Source organism: Trichosurus vulpecula, chromosome 7 (genome assembly GCF_011100635.1).
Source record: "Trichosurus vulpecula isolate mTriVul1 chromosome 7, mTriVul1.pri, whole genome shotgun sequence".
Lineage (NCBI taxonomy): Eukaryota > Metazoa > Chordata > Mammalia > Diprotodontia > Phalangeridae > Trichosurus > Trichosurus vulpecula.
The window spans coordinates 112,887,627-112,895,974 of NC_050579.1; positions in this window are offsets into that span (position 1 = coordinate 112,887,627).

Here is an 8,348-nt window from a genome sequence, read left to right on the forward strand (position 1 = left end):
CTAAATCTAATCACGTACTGTCTCCTGAGACAGGGGACTGAGGAGGGAGGGTAGGGAGGGAGGGAGAAAGAGAATTTGGAACTCAAAATTCTAAATAACAAAGGTTAAAAATTGTTTTAACATGTAATTTGAAAAAATAAAATATTTAAGCATGATATAAATGACAGCTATTATTAAGGAGAGTTTGAGAAGAGGAAAGCTAATTCAGGGTCAAAATATTAAACCAGCCCAAAATGTAAGGACTCCTAGAGCATAGTCTTCCTCATTTGTCACCTGGTTGCACTACTCTGGGACATCTCTAACTTCTCCATAATGCATGCAAGAAGCTCATTACTGAGAAAATCTCATCTCCCTGCAAGATGACATCAGCCTTGATACTCTACGTCATCACCACTCTCTGATGGTCTGATTGAAGAGTGGAGCCATGAATGTCAAAACATTCTAAATAAATGAGGAAGCTCAGCTCAGAGTTATCTCCTCATTTCCAACCTGGCTGTACTACTCTGGGACATCTGGGACTTCTGCCCCCTAGTCACGTACCTTCACCTATCCCCCTTTTCAATTTCCTTTTCTGTGTTGACTTCTCCCCCACTCCCACTAGATTGTAAGATCCTTGTAGGGCAAAGACTGCTTTTTTTTTCCTATTTTTATCCCAAATGCTTAGCACAAAACCTGACATGTGGTTATTGCTTAATAAATGTTTATTCACCACTGACAGTCTTCCATAATGCAAGCTCCTCAAAGGTGATGAGAGTGAGAGAGTGAGAGAGAAAGAGAGAGAGAGAGAGAGAGAGAGAGAGAGAGAGAGAGAGAGAGAGAAGAAAACATCTTTTGTTAGAACTTAGACTCTTGAGTAACTGTCCTGCTCAGTTGGAAGCTGGTCTGGCTCTATCTGTGAACTTTACGAATTGGTATAGGCAGCAGTATGCTGGAATCATTTCCAACTAGGGAGCTGATGTGTTGAACTGGTGAGTGCTACTTGGTAAATTTTCAGTGGGAACAGTCACACCTCTGAAATTAGCAATAGCTACAAATCAGAGCTCACTTTATTGTTTTGTTGATTGTCTAGACACACAAACACACAAGTGCTAATAATGCAGATTAAATTTAAAAGTGCACATGTATACATTTTTTCCCAGGGAGCTCAGTTGTTAAACATTACTCCCACACCTCTGAATTGCTCTATAACCATTCCTTGTACTCAGCAGGAGTACAACAGAAGGCACAGAGAATTAACTAATCACTAGACTGAAGACCAGGCAACTGGAGGCAAGTAACAGTAACAATAATCGCTGATATTTATATAGCACTTTAAGGTCTGCTTTACATCTTCATCTCATTTAAATCTCACAGCACCCCTGGGTGTAGCTCTTTCCTTTTTATGAGGTTTTTCAGATTAGTGGCTTAATGTATGACAAATAAACTCCAGCTCATTCCTGATCTTGACTATTCTGAAAAGGCTGAATTTGTTCTAAGTCTCCATTGAGTAATCCAAAGCATAGTGGGTGATGTCTGTGGAGCACAAAAACTAACCTGGTCACCACAAAGAGCTAATTTAAAAACAATTTAAAAACCTCAGATCTATTGACTACAAGATTTGACTTCCCCTAGGTTTAATCTGGACTGTGCTAGAGTTGACACTGATCCAGAGTTATTGTTCCATGCTCTGTACCACTCATTGTGGTTAACCACACCGCATCAACCTAGGGAGGACAGGCGTATACAATTCTGGCTTTATCACCTGGAGGCTCCATATTGGGGATTTAGACCATCAGATTGAACTATGCTTTCTCAAGTTTAGGCACGTCCAAATTCATAATTTCCCTAGAAACAAATTGACATTTTCCTCTTTCTGTATGGAAGCACAACTGTCTTTCCCACACCACTCATGCAGACAGCTAATTAAATGAAACAAAAGCAACAGCAAACACTGAAAGTTTCATTAGGAGGCCCCCATGGATGATTCAATAATTATGTCTGTCAAGGGAAGATATTACAGTAGGAGTGTTGTGTTCAGAGAGCACACAGTGTTATTAGTGTTATATTTTGGCAGTCAGAGACATGATAGCATCAGTTAATGTGCCACTGCCTACACAGAGATGAGGCAAGGAAAAAAACTCCCGTGTCTGCCTTTGCCAAAGGAAATGAAATAAGATTGGAGAATGGAATGTCGGCAGCAAGAAAGTTGGAGAGTGAGATGGGGAATGGCCAAGGGACGCTTTGAATTTCATCAGCTCTGCTCTTAATTTCATTTTATTCACTTGAACAATTCCCGTAACCAAGAGCAAGAGAGAGTGGCAGCCTCTTGCCTTTGGGAAGGCCCTGCTTCAGTGCTCCATTGGCATCTCCTGCTTCTTGGGGCAGACTCTCAGAGTTCAATCAGAGGGAAGCCACTGTATTAATGTCATAAACACACACACACACACACACACACACACACACACACACACACACACCTATTTTAAGACACTGAGAAACATGTAAATGAGAAAATTTTATAAATTAAGCTCTGAGATAATGTAGTTAATTTCACATCCACCATGGGACAAAGAGAGGAAATTCTTAGACCCATTCACCAACAAAATGAAGCCATTCTAGAATGATAAAATGCAGGGCTAGCTTTACATAAAAGTAAATAGGAAATTATCAATGCAGTGTAATTTCAGTGGCAGATAGGACCCTCCCATGCCCAGAAAACACCTCCCCAATTGCTTCCTCATGCACAAACCTCTTTTAATATGAATGGAAGTCTAGTAATACAATCAGTGATAGGGTGTTTTTAAAAAAAATATTTTTCACCACCCACATGTAAATACAATTTTTAACATCCATTTAAAAATTTTTTTGAGTTCTAAATTCTCTCTCTCCCCAAAACTTCCCCCTTTCCTGAGACAGCAAGTAATTTGATATAGATTATATATGTTCAATCATGTGAAACATATTGCCATATTAGTAATGTTATGAAAGAATACAGACCCAAAGAAAAAAAATGAAAAGAAATACAGAAGGTGAAAAATAGTATTCTTCCGTCTACATTTAGACTCTGTCATTCTTTCTCTGAAGGTAGATTGCCGTTTTCATCATGGTTCTTTGGAATTGTTTGGGATCCCTGTACTGCTGAGAATAGCTATCAATCATGATTGATCGTCATATATTATTGCTGTTACTGGGTACAATGTTCTCCTGGTTCATCTGCTCAGTTCTCTTTGTATCCCTTCAGATACATCTTTCAAAGTCTTTCTGAAATCAGCCTGTTCATCATTTCTTACAGCACAGTAACATTCTGTTACAATTATATACCACAACTTGTTCATCCATTTCCCAATTGATAGACATCCCCTCAGTTCCCAATTCTTTGCCACCACAAAAAGAGCTGCTATAAATATTTTTGTACAAATAGGTCCTTTGCCCCTTTGTTTTTTTTTTATCTCTTGGAGATACAAATCTAGAAGTGGTATTACAGGATCAAAGGGCATGCACAGTTTGGTTGCCTTTGGGTATAGTTCCAAATTACTCTCTAGAATGATTGGATCAGTTCACAACTCCACCAACAGTGAACTAGTGTCCTAATTTTCCTACATTCTCTCCAACATTTATAATTTTCCTTTTGTGTCATATTAGCCAAGCTGATAGGTGTGGAGGTAGTACCTTACAATTGTTTTAATTTGTATTTCTCTAATCAATAGTGATTTAGTGCATTTTAAATGACTATAGATAGCTTTGATTTCTTTATCTGAAAACTGCCTGTTTAATATCATTTGACCATTTATCAATTGAGGAAAAATTTGGATTCTTAAAAATTTGACTCAGTTCTCTATATATTTGAGAAATGATGCCTTTATCAGAGATATTTGCTATGAAAAAATTTCCCCTGGTTTCCTTGCTTTCCTTCTAATTTTGGCTGCATTGGTTTTGTTTGTGCAAAATGTTTTTAATATAATATAATCAAAATTGTCCATTTTATATTTAGTAATGCCTTCTATCTCTTGTTTGGTCATGAATTCTTCCCTTCTCTATTGATCTGAGGTAAACCCTTTCTTGCTCTCCTAATTTGGTTATGATAGCACCCTTTATCTTTAAATCACATACCCATTTTGATCTTATCTTGGTATACAGTGTAAGATGTTGATCTGTATCTGTGTTCTAGTTTTCTCAGCAGTTTTTGTCAAATAGTGAGTTCTTGTCCCAAAAACTTGGGCCTTCAGGTTTAAATGATAGGGTTTTAAAATAAAAATATCTCTGGGAGAAAGAATATTGAATTAAATTCATACTAAGGTATAATCAAAGGTACGCTGGTGCTAGCTTATACCAGCAGATCTGGTTGTTAAACTTTCAGTGTGAGCATTTACACATCAGAAACCATCAAATGCTACAAGACATGGCTTAACTTACTGTTTTGTTGATTGTCTAGACTTTTAAAAGCAATAAATAAAATGTTAACAATGACTACTAAACTTAAAAGTATGTTCTTTTGGGAGAGCTGATTTTCAAACATTTACCGACACAGCACTGGGTATAACTGAAGCCTCTTCCAGCAATCACCTTGCCCCCATGGTTGTATCTTTTCTCTCTCATTCCCATCCCCTTACTCCATATTCCTGGGACCACCAACCATAATCAAATCAACTTTGCCATTCATGGATGAGGTATATTATTCTACTCTCCCTATTCATCATTCCTACAATTTTGGGGTCCAAAGTACCCTTCCCTGGCCATCACTTCCCTATGTATTTGATAAAAAAAAAATATATATATATATATATATATACATACATACACACACACACACACACACACACACACACACACACATAGTCTCCCCGATTAAAATATAAGCACTGTGGGGCAGGGACCACCTTTAATTTTGCTATTGTTTTATGTTGTTTTTATTTCTAGAGCTTAGCATGGTGCTTAGCAGATAGTAAACTCTTAATAAATGCCTTTTCATTCATTTACTCAGAATAATAAGAGTGATGGGTTTTTGTTTTATATTTTAAGAATTTATTAATGCATGGTTTTAAACATTTCTTCTGTGGTGGAAAAAATAGTTATCCTATACCTAATTGCTTTGTAATATCCAATCCATCCAATCCAATAAATATTATAAGCACCTACACATGCCATTCACCATATTAAGCACTGTGGATACAATTAATCAAAATAAAGACAGTTCCTAACCCCAATAAACTTTAAACCTAAATGAGGAGACAATATGGAAAAGGGAGCAGGAAAGGGGCAGAGGTGAGACACCAGGTGGCATCTAGCACTAGGGCATCTTCTGAGTTGAAATCAGGCAGGACAGCAGATGCAAAGTAGAAAGCATATAGTATATAGTGAGTAGCTTTCTAGAAGACCCTCACCCCTAATCCTTTTTGGGGAGACCCCGACAGAAATTATACCTAAGTTTTGTTAAGAAAATATCCCCAAAGTCTGAGGTAGAAACAATGAGCCAGAGAGTGTAAGAAAGGTCAAACTGTTCTCTTTCAGGTGTCAAGGAAGAAGGAAGGAAATAAGCAGTTATTAAGTACCTACAATATACCAGTCCCTGCACTAAGAGCTTTACAAATATCCTAAGACTTAAAAGAAGCCACTCCCCTGGGTTGTGGGTGATATATTTATCAAGGCATCATGTGTGATTTTAACACTTGCAAAAGAAACTTCTGGTTGGAGGAGAGCCTCTAAAACAGCACCTTGCTCTACCAAGACAAATGGTTCTACACATTAAACAGCAAGATCTTTTATTACTAATTCCTTCAGTCAACTGAGCAACTGTAAAGCTAAATACATAATCAATTTCAATAGGAAATTGAAATCCAAAACAAAAAGGGGGGTAGTGAAAGAGCAACTCCCTGTTCTTGAAGAGTTCAAGCCACTAAACCCAATACCCAAGGTACTGAAAAACCTAGAGGATGTGATCATTGATCACTCTCAGTTATCTTTAACTTATCCTAGAGAATGAGAGGTTTCACCATATTATTGATGAAGTGCAAATGTTGCCCTCCTTTAAAAAAAAAAAAAAGGAAGAAAGATGAGTCTGGAAACTGAACACTCAAGAGTTTGACTTCGATTCCAAGAAAAATGCTAAAATATATTATTAAAGAGATGTCTACGAAGTATCTTAAAACAGAAGTAATTTCCTTCCCTCCCTCCAAAAGAGAATAAGTAAAATAAAATTCTTTCCCCTTTCCTCTTCTCTTCTCATCCTTCTACTTCATTCACCTCTCAAAAAAAAAAAAAGGAAAAGTAAAAAAAAAAAAAAACCAGAAGTGGTAATCACAAAGGGAGAGTTAGCTTCATCAAATGAAAGAGCTCTGACCAGAACGCCTTGCCTGTCAAATCCACCAGGCTTCTTACACACTTGGGTGACTGTGACCCCAGGGAATTTAAAATCTCTGACCTTGAGTCTAAGGGTCCTAGAGAGAGAAGTCACCAATAAAAGCAATCAAAACCTGGGAGACCAATCTAGGATGTCAGGGTAAGAGGATTAAAGAGGTTCCCTATGGGACACAGCACTCCCCTCCCCATGCCCTGCTCTCTCTCTCTCTCTGTCTCGCCTCGTCACCTTACACACACACACACACACACACACACACACACACACACACACACACACACAGGCAAAACACATAGAAACACCAACAAAGAAGAAAAAAGCTTTAAAACTCACACAAATACAAGAACGTAAAAATCGACCAAAACAAAAAAAGAAAAGCCTCAAGACCATGAATGCTATAGAGTAAATGAGTCAGTTAAGAAGAGACAATGGAAATGAAAATCAAAACACACAAGATATCCTAGAGCTGACTTTAAATGGGTAAATGGCACACTTGAAGAAGTTAAAAATTAGCTTGCTAAATGCTAAGAGATTAACAAATCCAAATGAAAGAAGAGCATGAAGTAAAATGTCACATAAGGATACCAACCAAAGTATACCAACGATTAGAAGATGCTAGAAAATAAAAGGAAATAATGAAGAAAAATACCTATGGGAAGAATAGAATAGAAAACTTTTTTTAATCGCAGAAAAAAAAACAGCAACTCACTAGAGAAAATGAAATCATAAATAAGGCAAAGAAACTGGAAATACAGACTAGAAAATCACTGAATTATTCAAACAAATGTAAAGCACCTAGCTCCAAGTGACAAACCAAGATTACATCAGAGCAATCTATAAGATTTCTGAAGTTCCAGAGAATTTAGAAAAAGAAAATAATTTGGGCACTGTATTTCAGAAAATTTCCTAGAACTGGGGAAAACAGCCTGTGAAATACAATAATAAAAGAATCCACTGGACAGTCACAAGGTAGAAGCAAATTGAATTCTAAGACTACAATATGGAAAAATACAGCACAATCTCCCAGAAGTACAGAAACTACTGATTAAGGGACATTAATATCATAGCTGACTTTTCAGGAGGATCAGGGGAAAAAAATCACATAAACCAGAAAAAAATTTTGTAAAATTAAGAAGCACATAAAATGGACCCAGAATTATACAACCAAAACTAAGTTAAACTAAAAAGCCTCAAGATACTCAGTTGATCACAAGAAATGGATATTTGAGAAGGGAACAGACTTTGAAAAGTCAGAATTTCCACTTCAAGGAATGTGTGAACAACAAATAAGTCTCCCAGCCAAAAGGATAAATATTTTAAATGTGATAAAACAGTTGCCAACAAGCTGCAAGGATCTTCAAAGTATTGTATTGGGTAAATCATTAAAGATTTTAGACAGGTGTTTCAAATAAACAGAGAAGGAAGAAAAGGAAAGATCCAAGAAGGAAAGGTGAGTGGAGTATAATCCTATATCAAAGCTGCTATCTTTGATAAATAGGAAGTCCAAATTAAAGTAACCTAAATAGGTAATAATTTAAGATGAAAATTTCATTTAGGGTATTTCTGGGAGGTTTGGGTTGATAGAAGAAACTATGCAAATATAAGAGTATATAACAACTTAAAACAAGTGAAGGAAAAATAAGCGCAATAAAGTACAAAATGATTGAAGTCTGAAATGAGCTCCAAAAGTCACAGAATATATTGAAAAGCAGAATCCACCAATACTCTACTTGTGGGAGGCACATGAAGTCTAGGAATATTTGAAAAGATTCAAAAGACTGGTCTATGCTGAGAAGATCCAAATTATTTGAAGTAGAGTGAAACGGGAAGAACCAAGAGAATAATTTGCATAATTACTATAATAATGCTTTTAAAAATCAAAACCCTGAAATGTAGACAATCTTTGATTAATTGTAATGACCAGTCTTGACCCTGGAGAAGAGATGATGAAACACACTTCCTCTTAGTAGAGAGATAGAAGACCACAGGAATTGAATATTGTTCTTGTTGTCAA